Source organism: Castor canadensis, chromosome 4 (assembly GCF_047511655.1).
Source record: "Castor canadensis chromosome 4, mCasCan1.hap1v2, whole genome shotgun sequence".
NCBI classification, from domain to species: Eukaryota; Metazoa; Chordata; class Mammalia; order Rodentia; family Castoridae; genus Castor; species Castor canadensis.
The window spans coordinates 152,126,695-152,146,588 of NC_133389.1; the positions used below are offsets into that span (position 1 = coordinate 152,126,695).

Consider the following 19,894-nt stretch of genomic DNA (forward strand, 5'->3'; position numbering starts at 1 on the left):
CACCATGCTCTGTGTTTTCAAAGAGTCTTTGTCCCCAGGGTCCTAAACTACTAGCAAATGGGTAATGGGATCTTGATCTGATCACATTTCAACGATGGGGAAATTAATGCTAGACCATGAGGCTTAAAGCAGCTTGTTCTGTAATCCAAGGCCAACCCACATGGAAGGATCCACCCAGACCTCCCAGAGACTCTGAATCTGCTCATCTTTACCTCAGAGCAGTAGGATTTAAAGATGTGGCATGGCCAGGAGTGGAGAGTCTTAAGAGGGGTAGGGGAGTGGTGAGGAGTTTGGACCAGCTTTGTGAAAGGGAGCATTATGGTACAAACATGTCACCACGGAAATGCAGGCTGGCTCCTTGTGTTTTGTTGATGTTAATGATCATCGTATGTATAACGGATAACATTTATTAGGCACCGACTATATGAGTGAGTACAATATGGCGTAGTGGGTAAGATAACCCCCTCAAAACCCTACCCATGGTATTTGGCATCTAACAGGTGATCAGTAAATACCAGCATCATTATGATTGTGGTATAACGAGCTCATTTATTCTTCACAGCAACCCTGGGAGGTAGGTGTAATTAGTCCCCATTTGACACATGAGGAAACAGTCCTACAAGGTAGAGAGTGACAACACTGGCTCTGACCTGTGCCCCTAATCTCCATGCTACAAATATTTACTGAGGTCTTAATGTCTTCCGTTCTCTATTATTCTTTTTAATTTTATCCAGAACCATTCAAAAGGGAGGAAAATAATTTACTTCCAGACAGGAATTGAGGAGGGGATTTTCAGTGCTAGTTCCCAAGAAGGTTTTTGGGTGTGTTTTCGTTTTTTGTTTTTCTACTTAGTGAGAAGCAGAAGGTTCTAAATGCTATTTAAATGCTAAAGGGCTGGAGGCTCCCCAGGCTTACCCTGCAAGAGTTTTCTGTCCTGGCAGCCAGAAAAGAGCTCCGGGAGGTGCTCCACACAGTCCATCCCACCAGCCCCTCCAGGCTTGGCTCAAATGTTCCTAAGAGGCCTCCTCTATTGCTCGCCTTCCCTAAGACAAGGATGGGCTGTGGAGGGTGGGACAGGGGCTTAGTGGGAAAGTTCATGCTTCTTCCAACTAGGGCAAGCAGTCTCCCTGCTGATGAGTCAGTGAGTGGGAACCTGAGGAAAACAAACTCCAGTTCCACAGAAATCCCCTTCCTGAAGACCTAAGCTGGGAGTCACAAAAATGGTAGCATCGTCATTGTCACATATACCAATATTATCATGCTGAATTAGCGCTTGATAGCTGTCATCTAATAAGTGCTTATTATTTTTCTTTATTACTTTTATTATTATTATTATTACTGAGACAGGTCTGCTATAGGGTCCAGGCTGGCCTCAAACTCGCAATCCTCTGTCTCTGCCTCCTGAATGCTGGGATTGCAGACTTGCACCTCACACCTTATTATATGTCAATTCCGAGTTAAGTATTTATATTGGCTCATTTAGTTCAGACAATATTATGAGATAGAAATTATTATTATTCTTGTTTTACAGGCTCTCCATGTGAACTCATTCTGAGCATTAGAGCTGAACATGAACTCAGGAGAGTGTTATACAAGCTTCCCACCTTACATACCCTTTTATTATCCCCAGTTTACAGAAAGGGCAACTGAGGCACAGAAGGAGGGAGAATGGAGACTATTTTAGGTCTGCTTTCCATTGGAGGGCTCTTTACACACAGGAAACTGTTTTGGGGAAAGAATGAAAACTATCGCAGAGTATGTAGCTAAATTCCTCTGAGAAGTGTGAATTCTGAAGGCAGCACTGTTTTTGTTGTTGTTATCCTAAATAAAAATTAATGGCTGGAGGCATAGCTCAAACGGTAAAGCACCAGCCTAACAAGTGCAAATCCCTGAGTTCAAACCCCAGTACTGCCCCAAAAAACAGTAAAAGATTAATAATAATAGTGACATACATGAAATAACTCCATGAATTTCGACAATAATAAATCCAGTGCATTCACAGAGAAAGAAGTAGGACATGACCTGTTTCCTGGTGCTGAATGTCAGGATGTCAGCATCTTGCATCTCTTGCCATGGACCTCTCCCTTCTGCATTCTTGCTTCTGCAGGTGTACAACATTTGCCAGTGGGGTAACTGGGTTTCCAACAGAGGACTGGTAAATAAGAACCCCAAAGGCTTTGACCAGTACAACTGTCTGACTAATCGGCTTATTAAAGCCTCATGTAGGCTAGATATGATGAGGAACTAATGTCTTGTTTTTAATTTATCCAAAGTCTATGAGAGTTTTAGATTGTTCAGAAAGTTTAGGTTCTCACCAAAATTCCAGTCATACATAAAATAAGTGAAAAGTTGTTATTATTGTAGTTGGTGGTGGTGGTGGGGTATGTGTGTCTGTAGACCATTCTAAATATTCTAAAAAAGGTCTTGAGGGGTAGTTCAGGCTAGTCTTTGCTAATCTAAAGAGGGGCAGACTTGAGGGAAAATCTGAAGGTTAAAATACTATCTTTTTAATTTTGTTCATGATTAAAACACTTTTTTTTTAAGCTAGGTATGGTTGTGCACTTCTGTAATCCCAGCAGTCAGGAGGCCAAGGCAGGAGTATCTCAAGTTCCAGGCCAGTCTAGGCTGCATAGCAAGATGCTGTCTCAAAAAAAAAAAGACAAAAAATACTGTCTTTTTCTTCTCTCCTCTCCCTCTCTCTCTTTCTTCCCCTCTCCCTCTCTCTCCCTATTTCTCTTTCTCCATTGAAAACATTGAAATGCGGTAGTTGTAGCTGCATTTTTTCATCATTACTTTCTAGGTCTCATTCCATGAAGGTTGATGTGGAAGTCAAATGATGTCACTCGACACCTTTACACAATGACACATGCCAGTCTGAGACTATTTAACCTTTAGCAGGAAAGAATCCCTTGTAAGGGTAACTTGTTGCCATTTCATCACTATTTGCACTTCTGACTTCCAAGTAGTTAAGCTGCTAAGTAGCATGCTTTCCTTGGAAAGTCAATGCCATATTAATTGGCCGCCAGCGCTCCCAGCTTCCCACATAGTGTGCATTTGTCTGTCCTTGCAGCATTCTTCAAAAGCCAAATGGTTTGACAATGTCAGAAGAGCCCAGAAAATGAGAACAAATGTTTCAAACCAAACCCTCCCCTCAAGTCACAAAGAAGTTTCATTTTACTGTTGGCACAAATGGCTGGCAAAAAGGAAGGCTAAAAATTCAACCTTTGTGTTCCTTAATCAGGGACACAATTTAAAAGAGCTCCCTTGACCAAAGTGGATTCCTACTTCACATAAGCAGGGAACCTATTTCACTGTAAGAGTTAAATCACCAGAAGAATTCAGTTCGTTCATCTCAGAGCAGAGGAAAGCATCATACAATTCCTCCATTCATCATTTGGGTTTTGGTCTACAAGTTGTACAAAATGTTTACTTCAGATAGTCAAGTCCCTTTTCAGTGCAAACCACCCTATTATCTATTTATAGCTGCTCTGTGCTTGTCTCTCAGGATTACTGAACTGTGTCTGAGCAGTTGAAGTGGCTACTGAACAAAATCCAAATGCAATCTCTGCTGTCCAATCAGAATGCTGTCTCAAATGCCTTTTGTTATTTTTAAATTATAAAACATAATTTCTGCTAGTCGGAACATCAGGGTTGAATAAATGCATATGAATAAAAATACTCAAACAGTTCTACTTCCAAGACAGTTGTTATTACATGGATAGGAGTAAACATTGTACCTTTTAATTCTGGCTATTTGGTTTTTTTTTTAAAGAAAGAATTTACCATAGTGTATGTCCTTTGACATAGGATAAGCCTTCAAGAAAAATTAGAAGGGAGCTAGCCTCGTTTTCCTTGGGGGGGGATTCTGGATTTTTTTTTTTTTTTGAGGTATCAGAGTTTGAACTCAGGGCCTCATGCTTGCTAGGCAAGTCCTCCACCACTTGAGCCACTCCACCAGCCCTAAGAAGGCTATTTCTTTTAACCTAGAGATCTTTCTTACCTGTTCACTCTGGAACAAGAAAAAGGTAATAAAGTTAGAATGTATTAAAGAAGGGAGAAGAGGAGGAAAAAAGGAAAGGAGGAGGAGAAAAAGAGGGAGAAAGACAAAGATCAAAGGGAAAAACTCATGAAGGAAAGTGTGACAGAGCAAAATAGCAAGAGAAAATTCTGAGCACAACACTTTCCTGAGCCCCTGACACCTTTATTTAATCATTATTTTGACAACAAATTGAAAATCAGTGAATTGACTACTTACACTTACTTTCCTTCTCTGTACTCCAGAGTTACAAGAATGGTAAGTCACTGCCATTGGTGTACCAGGCACACATGTAGAGTGTGCACACTAAGCACTCTATACATCTTATCTCATTCTGTTCTCTCAACACCTCTCTGAGATAGATACTCTTGTCCCCATTGTAAAGACAGGGAAATCTGAGCCATCAAGATGTTAGCTTACCCAAGAGCCCTTGATTCCTGTTACAGTACTGCATCCCTCTTCCTGCTTCTTTTTCTTCTGTTAACCCTGACTACCAAATTATTGGTGTCTATAGAATTCTCCCTGTTTCTTTGAAATATCACTAAAATTGTGATTAGCTGGTTGTATGTGTGTGTGATTCAAATACAGTTGTTCTTTATCATGTGTTACTTGTTAGCAAAGAATTAGACCCTGCTTTTTGGTGACCTATGTCTAATGACCTCATCCATGTGACAGGGTGTCATAAGAGGATTATGGCCACCAGTGGGGCTGATAGACTGGTGGAGCTGAAGTAGGTTTGGATTTAACTCATCTCCTTGTGTTCTTACATAAAAGGATTGCAGGGAAGCTGAGTAAGTAAGTGCCCCCACCCCAGGAGTGACTCCAGAAAGTCACCACCCAAGTCCAGATGACTCACCCCATGTACTCTGCAATGTCGCCCCTGTGTTCTGGCTCCAAACTCCCCTTCAAGATGAGGGAGTTGAGAGGTAATGACAGATTCCCTAGAAGTTTGGAAGTTGCTTGGGGAAAATGCATTAATGGCTCCCTCCAAGCATGAAAAGAATCATTGTTTGTTATTCCGGTTTGGATAAATATCTTCAGCTCAGTTGTTGAGTGCATGGTACTCAGACAATCAAGGGACAGCAAGAATGTCCCACGGTCAAACTAGCCTCCTCCACCCACAGCCTGAAATGTCCCCCTTCCCTCCCATAGATATCCTGGGTAAGAGAACAAGATGTTTAGAAACCTCCCTATCAGCACTGTTGAAAGAATATGGTGAGGCAGACATTGCTCTAACAGAGACCTAGTCATTGTAGTTCTCTCTACAGACCTTGCCTTGAGGGAGAAGGGAAAGGTAGCTCTGCTTCTCTAACATTGCCAGACACTGGCTTGCTTACTGCTCTCCTGGGCAACCCTAAAGGGTCTTCTCAGTGTTTAAGAGATACCATGGGAGTGGGACAAGGTGAATGGCTTAGGATCCAACAGCTGGTGCTATATATTTTACCCTGCTGGAAACTGCAATTTATCCTTGGCTCTGTCCTCACCATCAATCAGCCAATTATGCATGACTCCCCTCCACTCCCTGCCAGCTAATCACCCCCTAGTATCTCCCCACAACCACCACCTCTTGCTTAGATCACTATAATAGCCACCTAACTAGCTCCCTTCCTCATTTTGGTCCCTTGTCCAATTTGCCCCACAGTGTACCAGAAGGAACTGTGGCAAAGGCAAGCATGACAGTATCTCTTTCATGGTTAAAACCCTAAGCAAGCCCACGAGGCTCTCCATGGTCTCTGCCAGGATCTCCAGCCTCATCTCCCCTGTTCCTGCTATGTATAATAATAATAATAATATAATAATAATAATTATAGTAATAATGACCTGCTACAAGTGCCCTATATACTCATATAGCACATAAATGCATTCTTTTGGCCACAGGGAGAATTCATAGGTATTATGATTTTTTAAAGTAATTAAGCCCTTTATTGGATGAACCCCAGATCTCTTGCTCCCTCCAGAAATGGGTAGGAATGTAGATCCAGAAAGAAGAGAAAAGGCCTAGCCCTCCAATATTCCTGCATCAACGTAGGGCAACTGGAATAATGAAAAGAACAACGAAGTTATTCATTATGGCTAGTGCCGGGGGAGCAGTGATTTTTCTCATACTGGATTTCCAATGCCCAACAGAAAAACCAATGCATAGAACATGCTCAGTACACTGGACTAAATAGCTCTCCTCAAAATGTATGCCCTTCCTTGAGTCACAGAATGTGACCTTCCTTGGAAATAGGGTCATTGCAGATGTAATTAGTTAAGGTCATACTGAAATTGAGGGGGCCCTTAATCCAATATGAATAAGGAAGCAGAGAAGAAGGACATGGAGAAAATGTCACATGATGACAGAGACAGATTGGAGTGCTGGGTCTATAAGGAACACCAAGGATTACCAGCAACCACCAGAAACTAGGAAAAGACAGTTCCTCTCCTTGAGTTTTCCATGAGAACATGATACTGCTGATAACCTTGACTTTAGCCTGCTCGTCTCTGGAACTGTAAGAGTAGAAATGTCCATTGGTTAAGCCCCCTCATTTGTGCTTATTTTGCTACAGCAGCCCTAGAAAAGTAACACAATTGGTGAATGTTTGTGAGACAGATGAATAAAAGAATAAGTAAATATAATAGAATACTCTTACAAATTATTTGGAGTCAAATAAAGTATTAACACTCTTAGCAATGATTAATAGGTTACCAGCCAAAGTCAATTTCTCCTACCCCATGATCTCCTAACTAGACTAGAGCTGAATACATAGTTGGAACTCTAAATGCTGATGGAAACTATGAGTTTTCTATAGACAGCCTACAATACCTCACCAGAGCTGAAGAGAACAAAACAGAATCTGGAGGTTCTTGGCAAGGAATCATAGACCCTTTAGAAAATCTGATGGAGGCTGTGGGCTCAGTCCCCATTAAAGAAAAAAAGTGCAAGTACAGTCATTAAGTCTGCACACAAGACTGAGCCAAGCCAAGATAAAGAACACCTGAATTAGAATATACAAGTAGGCTTCTTCTTAGGATTTTCACCTTTTCCCTTAAACACACTGAAAATAAGAAGGCAACAGAATTGTTTCTCTCTTTTTTTTTTGAGGGGGGTTGTGGTGGTACTGGGGTTTGAACTCAAGGCTTCACACTTGATAGACAGATGCTCTAACACTTGATTTACCACCAGCCCTTTTGTGTGTTGGGTATTTTCAGAGAGAGTCTCTCAAACTATGTGCCCAGGGCTGGCTTCAAACTGTAATCCTCCTGATCTCTGCCTCCTGAGTAGCTAGGATTTGAGACATGAGCCACCAGCACCTGGGCTTGTTTCTCCTTTTTAAATAAGGCCATCATTTGGAATGGGCTCCACCTAAGAGCGATGAAGAGAAACATGGAGGCCTGAATTCCAAACCTAACATAACTCTGCCTTCTAATTCTTTTGTTCCCTCACTCGCAGTCCCAGCCAAATGTGGCCACTTTTAGGGTCAAAGGACAGGTTAATGAGATAATGGTGGTAACGCACTTTGCCCCTAGGAAAAGGCTCCTGTGTAAACACACGATATTATTAGACATTATCAAACTTCAGCCAGGCAGCAGCTACCCAGACACAGTGGTGAGTCCTCTTTCTTATCACTGTTTGGTCAAATTGGGTTCTTTCTCTAAGGCCAAGAGTGTGGGAGGTCTCCTGCTGGCTAGTGTTGGGGACTCTGATAAGTGGCCCCTATCTCCTCCCCCAGAGCAGTGCAAATAGTCCCCAATCTCCTTGTGCATACATATTGAACCAGTAACCTTCAGGGAATTCTCCCTTTACTGTGTGTAACTTCAATGTGAATTATTCAAACCTACCAACAGGAAAAGAAACCTTATTTCATGTTTGGTATTTGCAATTTTTTTTTTTTATTACATGTTAGGAATGGTTGCATCGGATTTCTTCTTTCTTTCTGTTGTTCTAGGCCAATTCCAAAAAGAAACATGACACCACCAGTTGAAGGAAGTTATTAAAAGTCAGTTTCAGAACTTACTAAAGGTAACAAAAAGTAAAGAGCAATTTCTACAACTAGCACTTTGCACCTAAACTGAAATGTTTCAAGCAATAGCTTGAGTTCTGTGGGAATTTGTTTTGTGTGTGTGTGTGTGTGTGTGTGTGTGTGTGTGTGTGTGTGTGTGTTTAATCTCAAAGTAGGTTTTTGTTTTTGTTTTTGTTTTTTTTACATCAGACTTGACAAGGACGTAGTGAACTGAGAGGAACCTAAAATAACAGCAACAATTCTCATCAATATTAAGATGACATGGATCTTAATTAAGACACTTAAGGAATCCCACTACAAAGGAAAAAGAATTTTCCCACAATTTACCCAGTCCTCATACTCACTAAGAGTGTCTGACATATGACACCAGCCAGTGCTCTGTATTTTGTCAAACTACATTTTATCAAATTTCATTGGTCATACTTTTCAACCAGAAGGATAGTCTTTCAAAAAGATCATTGGATCTCAACCATGTAGAATATGAGAACCTTCTTTCCTCTGTCCATCCCTCCATTCCTCATTCCCCCTCTCCCTCTCTCCCTTCTTCCTTCCTTCCCTCCTTCCTTCTTCCTTCCATAAAGCATACATTGACCAACTATTATGTATCAGGCACTGTGCTAAGATGAGTAACATGCATTCTCTTACCTGTACAATCACCATTGCAACCATTTGGATTGCAGAGTTCAATATTTTGGGCTAGCAGAGAATATTCCTATGATGGAGGGGGGAAGGGAGGAGCAAGAGGAGAATAATTGGCAAGAATGATTGTACTTGGAAGGTCCTATTTCAGATAAGTTTGAAAGACACAGTTATGCTCTAACTGCTGACATTCTTACCATTTTATTTCCTCTTCTTTTCCATCTGGCGGATCCAGCATGTAAGTTATCCAGAACCACCTTAAATGACCCCCACTCTAACCAACGATATGGGATCTATTTTTCTCCAGGATATGTGTATTTCCATCGCAGGCTGAATTATGAACACATGCTGTTCACTTAAATCTTTTCTCGAGAATATTGTGTTCTAGGAGCATACTCATCAAAAGGGAGTAAGGATGAGTGGAAGAGAATCCCAGCAGGTTTCAGGAAAGATACACATTGAAGTTGTCTAAATACATATTTAACATTTACTAAAAATAGCTTTGATTGCAGGAGAAAATTAATTAACATAGACGAAAAGCTTCTAATCAGATTTATGCTATCTGATTGTGTAATTAGACTGGGCTTTGAGGCCATCCTAACAAGTTTATTTGAAAAGGAAGAGAGAACACTGTTTGTTGGAATGGCAATAATTTGGTTTCTTTAATTGACTCCTGGTGTGAATACGTTGATGCCTGCTGTTCTCTAAGAAGCAGCGTGGAAAGCTTCCAGGAAAAGTTCACATTCCAGGGGCAGCTTTGGAATCTACTTTCCATTGCAACCCAAGTCAGCCTGCCATGGGGGTTGAGTTCCTACCAACAAAACACCAGTTTTCAAAGCCAGCCTCCCCAAGCAGCAGTGACCACAACTGTGCCAGGGACTGGGTAAGGAGCCTGGCATTGAGCTGCCCATCAAGATCCTGGAAGGCATTTCCCAAGCCCCACCTTCTCTGTATCCAAAGCACTAAGGGGACCAAATCCTGTGGCTTCAGGAGCTCACAGTAGGAATTTGCAAGCAGCATTAGCATTCTGATAGAAGTTCACTGAACCAAGCTGCAATGAAGAAGGGGAGGAGAGTTTCTAAATATTTCTCCCAATGCCCCCAAATTCCAAAAAGCAATGCTGCCAGTTGTGTGCTGAAATTGAACACATTCCATTGGAATTTAATAAGGTGCAAAATAAAAATAATCCATAACTCACTTGAAAGTGGAGGTACATTTTGAAGTTCCTCACTACTCCAAGCTCCCAGTAAGCTAATATTTTCTTATAGAGAGTTTGGATGGGAAGGGAGGTAGACACTGAGGGTCTTGAAAGAAGAAAAAAGGAATTCAAAGCCTGGTTTAATCCCAAAGACCCAACAGATGACCAACTCTCTCAGTAATCATGGCAGCTAACATTTGTTTGGCATATCTGTGGCACTTAATACCCAGGTTAATCCTTATGACAACCTCACAAGGATAATGGCATTATTTCAATTTTACAGATCAGAAGATGAGGTTCAAAGACATTAAGTAACCAGCCCAGGATCATATGGCAAAGTTTAGCCATTATTTGAGCCTAATCCTGTCTGATTCCAAAATCCAGTCTGTCCTTGGCTATCCCAGAGTAACTGGCTACAGCTCTCCACTGTCCCCATGGACTGGCCAGGCGGGGACAGCAGTGGAGCCAATTGTACCACACATGAGGCTGTAAAATGTTTTGCTGTCTATTTCCAATAGCTCTCTTTAGAAGGGACAATGCATTTATACCACAGCTTCCTTTTTTATTTTTCTCTTACCTTTTTTTTTTTTGGTTTGACGTTAGGGCCTCATGCTTGCTCTTACTGCTTGAAACACTCCTCCAACCATTTTTTTTTTTTTTTTGGGAAATTTTTTTTTTCATTTTTCTTTTGTTATTCATATGTGCATACAAGGCTTGGGTCATTTCTCCCCCCTGCCCCACCCCCTCCTTTACCACCCACTCCCCCCCTCCCTCTCCCCCTCCCCCGCCTCAATACCCAGCAGAAACTATTTTGCCCTTATTTCTAATTTTGTTGTAGAGGGAGTATAAGCAATAATAGGAAGGAACAAGGGTTTTTGCTGGTTGAGATAAGGATAGCTATACAGGGAGTTGACTCACATTGATTTCCTGTGCGTGTGTGTTACCTTCTAGGTTAATTCTTTTTGATCTAACCTTTTCTCTAGTTCCTGGTCCCCTTTTCCTATTGGCCTCAGTTGCTTTAAGGTATCTGCTTTAGTTTCTCTGCATTAAGGGCAACAAATGCTAGCTAGTTTTTTAGGTGTCTTACCTATCCTCACCCCTCCCTTGTGTGCTCTCGCTTTTATCATGTGCTCATAGTCCAATCCCCTTGTTGTGTTTGCCCTTGATCTAATGTCCACATATGAGGGAGAACATACGATTTTTGGTCTTTTGGGCCAGGCTAACCTCACTCAGAATGATGTTCTCCAATTCCATCCATTTACCAGCGAATGATAACATTTCGTTCTTCTTCATGGCTGCATAAAATTCCATTGTGTATAGATACCACATTTTCTTAATCCATTCGTCAGTGGTGGGGCATCTTGGCTGTTTCCATAACTTGGCTATTGTGAATAGTGCTGCAATAAACATGGGTGTGCAGGTGCCTCTGGAGTCACCTGTGTCACACTCTTTTGGGTATATCCCCAAGAGTGGTATTGCTGGATCAAATGGTAGATCGATGTCTAGCTTTTTAAGGAGCCTCCAAATTTTTTTCCAGAGTGGTTGTACTAGTCTACATTCCCACCAACAGTGTAAGAGGGTTCCTTTTTCCCCGAATCCTCGCCAACACCTGTTGTTGGTGGTGTTGCTGATGATGGCTATTCTAACAGGGGTGAGGTGGAATCTTAGCGTGGTTTTAATTTGCATTTCCTTTATTGCTAGAGATGGTGAGCATTTTTTCATGTGTTTTCTGGCCATTTGAATTTCTTCTTTTGAGAAAGTTCTGTTTAGTTCACGTGCCCAGTTCTTTATTGGTTCATTAGTTTTGGGAGAATTTAGTTTTTTAAGTTCCCTGTATATTCTGGTTATCAGTCCTTTATCTGTTGTATAGTTGGCAAATATTTTCTCCCACTCTGTGGGTGTTCTCTTCAGTTTAGAGACCATTTCTTTTGATGAACAGAAGCTTTTTAGTTTTATGAGGTCCCATTTATCTATGCTATCTCTTAGTTGCTGTGCTGCTTGGGTTTCATTGAGAAAGTTCTTACCTATACCTACTAACTCCAGAGTATTTCCTACTCTTTCTTGTATCAACTTAAGAGTTTTCCTCCAACCATTTTTGTGAAAGATTTTTGTGAAATAGTCTTGAGCACTATTTGCCCAGGCTGGCTTTGAACCGCAATCCCCTGATCTCAGTAGCTAGGATTTCAGGCGTGAGCCATCACTGGTATCTGGCTTTTTTTTTTTTAACCGTTGAAGTAAATGCAGAGTCAAAAGGAACTCATCCTCCTTTCTCCATCTGGCCCTCATGGTTACTTGAGGCAAAGGATGTGCTGGACAAGGCTGAGCCAGTACAGGTGAGGAGGAGCCTCTCCCTCCCCCAGCTCTCTTAACTCCTACCAACCAACCCCCTCCCCGACAAAAAAAATATACGCACCCCTAAGTGAGTATACAAGAGAGCCCTCCTTCCATCAGGAGAAGATGGGACATGCCCAGTGGTCAGAACTACTGTGTGTGTGTGTGTGTGTGTGTGTGTGTGTGTGTGTGTGTTGCAGTGCTGGGGATAGAACCCAGTGCCTTATGCATGCTAAGCAAGACTTCTAACACTGAGTTACATCTCAGTCCTTGCTTCAGGTCTTGTTATGTAGTTCAGGCTGGACTTTAATTTTCTGTAGCCCAGACTGGCCTGGACCTTGGGAACCTTGTCTCCCAAGTTCTGGATTACAGTTATGTGTCACCACACCTGGCCAGAACCACCTTTATAAAGCACAAATTTCATCAAGTCATTCTGCTTCCCCAAATCTTCAATGTCTTCCATCACAAATGCCTTATACTTACACTAGCCTTGACCTAGCCTCTGTCTACTCTGCTATGGTTTAGATGTGGTTTGTCCCCCAAAAGTCCATGTACTGTAAAGTGTATTTCCCAGTGTGCTGATGTTAAGAGGTGCTGAGATCTTTTAGAGGTGGGGCCTAGAGGGAGGTCATTAGGTCTTTGGGATCGTGCTCTTTGAAGGGATTAAGGTAAATCTCACATGTCTAAGAGAGTGTTGTTATAAAAGAGCAAATCTGGCCCCTCTCCAGTTGTCCTCTGGCTTCCTGTCTTGCCACATGACTGTCCTGTTCCCCTCACACATGCTTCCACACTGTGATGCCATCTGCCTTGAGGACCTTGCCAGATTAGGCACCATGATGTTGGAACTTCCCGTCTTTAAAATTGCAAGATAATTAAATCTCCTTTTTTAATACAGTGGCCAGCCTCGATATTTCATCATAGTAACGGAAAATGGGCAAATATGTATCCCCACCCTCATCTCTCTCCACCCTTCCCCTTGCCCTTACCCTGCAGGCTCCTCTCTCTCTGAGTCATAACCTCCCCGCCCCCATTATTCTCCATCTAAGTTTCCGATTCAATTTCCTTTTGGAATGTACTGAAACTTGCAATTATATGTATGTTTTTTGTTTCTTTGTTCATTGTCTGTCATCCCATCCAGGCTCCTAGCACAGAACCTAGCACATACTACATGTTCAAAAAATATTTATTAAATGCACTAACTCCAAAAAACTTTTTTTTTTTTTTTTTTACAGAATGACTATAACAACCAAAACTAATTTATCCAATGTGTTCTTTCAAGAAGAACTGGAAGACGCTACTTCCTGTAGAAAGGCCAATATGTAATTACAGGAAAGGAAAAGCTCATGACAGATGCAAGAAAGAACTTACTCACAGAAATATCCTCATCTGTGACCAAGCATTATCACGACCCATTTTTATTATCTGTTTATATGTCTGCTACCCCAGTGGACTCTGAGCTCTCTGAGAGCTGGGACTGGGTTTTGTTTATATCTTATATCCAAATCATAGCCCAGTGCTTGGCATATACCAGTTGTCAATACTTGTTTGTTAGAAAGAAAACTAGGAAGGAAGACAAAGAGGAAGGGAGGGAGGGAGAAAAGGAAGAAAGAAAGGAGAGAGGAAGGAGGGAGGAAGGAAGGATAGAAAGGAGAAACAAAGGGAAGGAGGAAGCTAGGAAGGAAGGAATGGGAGAGAGAGGGAAGGAGAGGGAGGGAAGAAGGAAATGGCAAGTGAGAAGGCAACACCATTCATAAAGAAGTGCTCAATGGATTCTTTACACACTGACAATGTGTCGAATCATAGGCTCTTTGAGTTGGAAGTGACCCTTACTACCTAACTCACTATTGAAGAGTTGAAGAAATTCCAGTGCAGTGAAATGAAGTGGCCATAACTAGTTAAAGAAAAGAAGTCAGGTCTCCAACTCTAAAGCTAGTGTTCATCTACCTATGCCATATGGACTCCTTCTGGTCAGAAAAGTAGCAGATAGCTGAAAGCACAGCCCAGCAAGTCTGTGATCAGAGGTAGGTGGGAGAGGGTGCCTAGTGATTCTGAGATTGCAGATCCTAACAGAACTGAAGCTCCTTACTTCACATGGATCAAATCCAAGAGCCATGTGCCCGGACACAAGTCCACTTCCTTTCAGGTCTCCCCAGAGGAGTTGTCAGGCTTTTGGCAAAAGAGTAAGGTCTAGGTGTTTGCACATGGCTGAGCAGCAGTGAATTTGCCAACACATTGTGTGTAGTATAAATATGATGTTATCTTCTCAGAAACCCTCCTTTCTTCTTCCTCCACACAGAATGCACATGGCGGCCATGAGCCCCACCATGTTGGTAGAACATGGATCCTTCCTCAAGCCAGTCTCCTAGACTACACTTGATAGACATGAGGGAGGACACTGACTCAAACTGGGCCAAGGTAGCTTTCTCCTGGACATTAGGGCTGGAATTAAATAGAAGTTCATCTTTCTTTTGATCCCTGGGCTATAGGATGTAAAGTCCAGGTGCCACTTGTGGTTCTTTTACAGGCCTCAGAAATGAGAAGCAGCAATAATATTCTAATGTCACTCAGATCCCAATTCTGCTGCTTCTGAGATGTAGCTCATTATTATCATCATAATTTGCACAGGATTTCTGTCATTTGGGACCAAAAGAGTCCGACTAATAAAATATATTTCTCTGGGTTTTTTTGTTAATAAAAGGCTTATCAAATGTAACTAAAATAATAAGAAAAAGTTAGGATATCTTTTTAGTCATTCTCTAGGCTGACTTCCTTTTCAATGAGAATTTTCCATATGCATTTCTTCCTACTTAAAACATCTTTTAACCAGAAGACTATCTAATGACTAAAAAACAGTGGTAACTGAGAAGGCAGAGGGAAATAACTCAAGTGAAACATCAGGTTTGGAATGCACAGGGATACCTACTTGGCATCACCATAAGGATGGCATGTCCATCTGGGTCCGCCAAGAAGTACATACCAAGACAAGATTAGATGTGCACAAGAGTTATTTATCAGGGAAAACACCTGTGAGGAAAAATGGAAGGGGAGCCAGGACAGCTATCAGACTGGACACTCATGTGAAGGAAAGAAGGAAGGAAGGCAGGCTCTGAATAGAAGTGTGATAGCCTGCTAGGCAGTTGGGACAGAGTTGTATAAGGCCATGGGTTGTCCCTGAGCCAAAGTCACCCATCAGAGAAGTGCCCCATCTATAGTGTTCTGCAAGCCTATGCCTGTCTGCCATGCATTTCTTCTTCATCAGCTGCCTAGGAGCAGCCTGTGGGAAGCTTGTCTTCAGCATAATTACAGTGATAAATTTCAGAGAACAGCAACTCAGGCCTGCCGTCCATTATGCCCCTCACCTTTGGAGATCTGAGAGGTACTTTTTTTCATAGTCACCACAGGCTTTGGCTGCTCTTCACATGGTCCCATTCAGGACCTATTTCTTCAACATCCATTTAGCCCTGACTTATGCAAATGGAAGTACTCTATCCCTCTCTGAATTCCCCTAGCATGTCTTCATTCCTCTTTTACAACTTAATGCTTTCTTTCTTTGTTTTTTGTTTTTTGAGACAGGATATCCAGAAGCAGCCTAGGCTGGCCTTGAACTCTCAATCCTCCAGTCTCAGCTTCCCAACTGCTGAAGTTTACAGGAGTGTACCACCACACCCAGCCCCAACTTAATACTTTTTATCTCATATCGTTTTTCTTGTAATATCTTCTATGTTGCCATCTATAGCACACCCAGTGTAATGAAGCCCATTAAGACTATTCTGGAAGGAGACTCACATGAGGTAGAAGCTGCTTACCTCATTTGCTTACTTTGGGCCTGTAATTACTGTAATTTTGACCTGAATCCTCCAGTTTTACCTCATTTAGATATCTACTTTATTCTGTTCATCCTCAGAGTCTTACACATTCACGTTCTGTGCTTTCTAAAATAGGGCTAAAGCTTATAATTCATGTCAAAAGAAATTTGCTACCTGCAAGCAGGAGAGTCGGTTGATTCAGAGTTGTATCTGTGTCTGCCCCATGGGAGAACTTAGCAAGGCATATTTACAGTAAGTGAAGCAAATATTTATCCCTGAAGGCATGACTAGACTTTCATGTCTTCTAGCAAAACAACAGAGCACTTCAGCAGCCATGGGAGGAAGATGCCCATCTATACAATAGGATGGTAATTATGTATAAGAAAAGCTAACAAGTCTCTGGAGAAATAGAATTTTTAAGATTAAGGGAGTTGGGTGGGATCAACTCATTCATTGCAAAGTCCCCCCTGGGTGCCAAATATCTTTCAGAAGCTTCTGGGTGACTTTCAAAAGAAGCTGTTACCTTCTAGAAAGGAATAATGTAATTAAAGAAAGTAAAACACTGAGTTTAACCAAACAGGAAAAGCAAATGAAACCCTGGTATTTCACAATACGACCACCTAACCTGCATTTGCTAAGGGGGGGGCGAGATCATTAGCTCAGGGGATGAAAGCAGAAGCCCCACAATGCTGTGCACCACAGCCAATGGGCACAAGTGATTCAGAGAACCCATAGGCTGACTTTGAAAGACACTTATTCTCAGATGTCGAATGAGGTGCTAAAAAGGAATATATGGATAAATCCTTGCAGTGTTCACATTTAGTATAGTATTTTCCCCTTAAGATCCATGATTAAGTCAGTGTTGTACTTAAAATACATGACATCTTGGGACTGAGGAACTAGGGTTAATACAATAAGTTGGAATACTTCTTTAACTTTTGTCATTGATTGATGCTGAAAGGAATTGTTAAGAATGATTAAATCCACACCCTGTGATGGGAATTCCGTATGGTTTACAACATCGAGTTGGCAAAGCACAGTATATGTATTATAATTCACTCTCCCTCCCTTGCTAGGGAAGGCATCATTCATCATCCATGGAGCAATTTTTTTATTAGCCAGACTCTGCAGAATTAGCCTCAATCAAGTGTTCTAGACAGTCACTACCAAGTGATTGGACTTGGTACACAATAGGGATTCTGTTTATCATCCCCAGGCCATGTTCTTCTATGGAATTGAACTCGAAAGAATATACAAGAGCTTCTGACACCAGTTTCTTCTTTATCCACGCTAAAGTATTAGTGAAAACTCACAGCAGTCTGGACTGAAGAACAATTTTGGCATCAACTTCTTGCAGATTCTGGGAGTTCTAGACCCAGTCTTCCACACTGCTTTGAGCTAGCATACCTTGTTACAAACCACAAAACCTTCTGTCTTTGGTTACATATTTACTCTGTATACAGCCTTTAAGTACCACCCATCTTTCAACTGATGTATTCAAAAGATTTTCTTCCTTAAAATATGCCATGCAAATGTTTACTGTCTGTTCTACTAACTAATAAAAATATCTCCATGGTATTTCATAAAGTTTAAAGCCAAGGGATCTGGGTCTTTATTCTCTTAGCCTTTAATAAAAGTGTGAAGTTCTTTGTTAGGCAGAATGAGAATCACTTCCTGCTTAGAGTTGCACTAAAAATGAGTCCCCCGTTCAAAGTGTCTTGAAACTTTCCATGTCACACCCTCAATCTTCCCCCAGGGAAAAGCAGCTTGAAGCATTACTATTTAATCTTACCAAGCCCAGTATTAGACAGGTTCAATGTGGCATGACTTATTTTCCCTTGCTAGACTTGAGCTTCCTACACATCAGGGATGATCCATTTATCTATCCTTATTACACTATTTAATCTCTCATCAATAATTTTCTTCTTTTTAATGAAAAATCTACTTCATTGATACCCATCTGGAAAGGCCTACAGAGGAGAGAATGCTTCCTGTGCACTGGCTTACCCCTCTATTTTAATCTAACCCTTGGATCTGGGGAAAGAGGAAAAGAATTTTCTTTCCATAAATTTTATCTTTTTCTCATCCCCATCCTGAAGGGATCTTGAATAGTAGGGATTCTTCAGCCTAAAAAATACATAACCACAGAGAGCCTTCCCTTCCATATGCTGTATCTGTGCAGGGGTTGTTATTGTTTTGTTGGTGCTGGAGATTGAACCCAGGGCCTCACACATGATAAGCAAATATACCCCCAATTCCACGTCCACGGTTTTTGTTTGTTTGTTTTTTGGCGGTACTGGGTTTGAACTCATGCTTGCTAGGCGGGCACTCTACCACTTGAGCCACTCTGCTAAGTCTTGTTTTGTATTAGTTTTTGTTGTTATTGTTGTTTTTATGGGACTGGGGTTTGAACTCAGGACTTCATGCTTACAAAGCAGGCACTCTACCACTTGAGCCACAACCAAGTCCTTTCGTGTTATTTTTGAGATAGGGTCTCACTTTATGCTGAGGCTGGCCTGAACCCCCATGCTTCTATTTGTGCTTCCCCCAAGTAGCTGGAATGACAGGCACGTGTCACCACGTCCTGCCATTGGTTGAAATGGGGTGGGAGGGATATCTCAAAGACTTTTTGCCTGGGCTGTCTTTGAATCTTCATCCTCCCGATCTCAGCCTCTCAAGTAACAGATTATAGATGCGACCCTGGAACATCCATGGTTCTTAATGCTGGCTGGAAAGCTTCTAAAAATTATCAGTGTCAGCCCCTACTCCAAAACAATTTCATCTACAGGAATGGGGCCCAGATATATAATTTCTCCCAGTCCTTGCAATAGCCCCAAGTGGCAGGCATTATCCCCATTTTCCAGATAAGAAAACTGAGGCTCAGAGAGGTTAAGAATTTTCCCACTGCACATGTTATAGTAGACAGAACAGTTCTGGTCATCAAATAGCTCTTAAATGTACGTTGTTTTGTTAAGTAACCTCTATAACATATTTTAACAACATGCAATGTAGCACCACTAACAATTCTTACCCTGCTCATTCTCATGCAGGCTGGTGGGTCAGACGAGAGAGCCATTCGTCTACACACAGCACACACAGCAGCAGGGAAGGACCTCTGCTCACTTCCACACCTCAGTTCTTACATCCAGGCAAAGCAATCATACCCCCTGTCTCCGAATTATCGACATTCTCATTGCATCTCCACACTATGACCAAGATGGCCTTTTCTCTCAAAGAACCAGAAGATCAGAACAGCACATATCCTGGAGTGGGTGGCGAGGCCAAAATTCAACATTTTATAAAGATAACTCAATTTGGAACATTTTTATTTCCTGATTATGCTATGTGCTTAGATTTCTGCAAGTATAACAGTGTTAAATAAAATTTAGTGTGAAAAAAGAAAGAATGAAATGGATTGACACCGGTGAACCAAAATAGCTCACCTTTTTTTCTCAATTCTACTTCATTGCTTTACATTTTATTCATTCCTCAGACAAAACAAGGGCACAGAAAGTGATCCTCAGTAAGTCTGAGAGTTCTCTGTAAGAGTTCCCATCTTTGTTAGAGAACCTAGTCAACTGTTCTTTTTTCCAAACTGGAGCATCTCAGACGTCCTGGAGAAGGAAGCAGCCGCCAGACCCCTCGGGTTCTGAGGGAGGCCAACTGTGTCCCAGCTTGCTGTTGATGGGGGACAAGCCTTCCACAATCTGGATTTCGTTGTCTGAGCAACCTCAGCTCCACCACGCCCCTTGTCAGAGCACAGAGCCCGCAGTTATATCACAGATCAGCCCAGGAATCAGCCAGTCATGAATCATAGGGACTTATGGATTTTTGCCGAACAAAGAACTCCAGCTCTGGGAAACTCTGTGGCCCAGCCTTT

At 41.8% G+C, this 19,894-nt stretch overlaps 2 long non-coding RNA genes across 2 annotated transcripts in view; one reads left to right on the plus strand and one right to left on the minus strand.

Moving 5' to 3' along the window:
* The window catches only part of LOC141422618 (uncharacterized), a 123,340-nt gene that overhangs the window by 35,001 nt on the left and 68,445 nt on the right, over nucleotides 1-19,894 (minus strand). The window lies entirely within an intron of this gene.
* On the plus strand, nucleotides 7,563-17,804 carry LOC141422619 (uncharacterized). The gene is made up of 3 exons (XR_012447337.1): nucleotides 7,563-7,625; nucleotides 7,966-8,039; nucleotides 13,441-17,804. It is a non-coding gene; the product is annotated as an uncharacterized lncRNA (long non-coding RNA).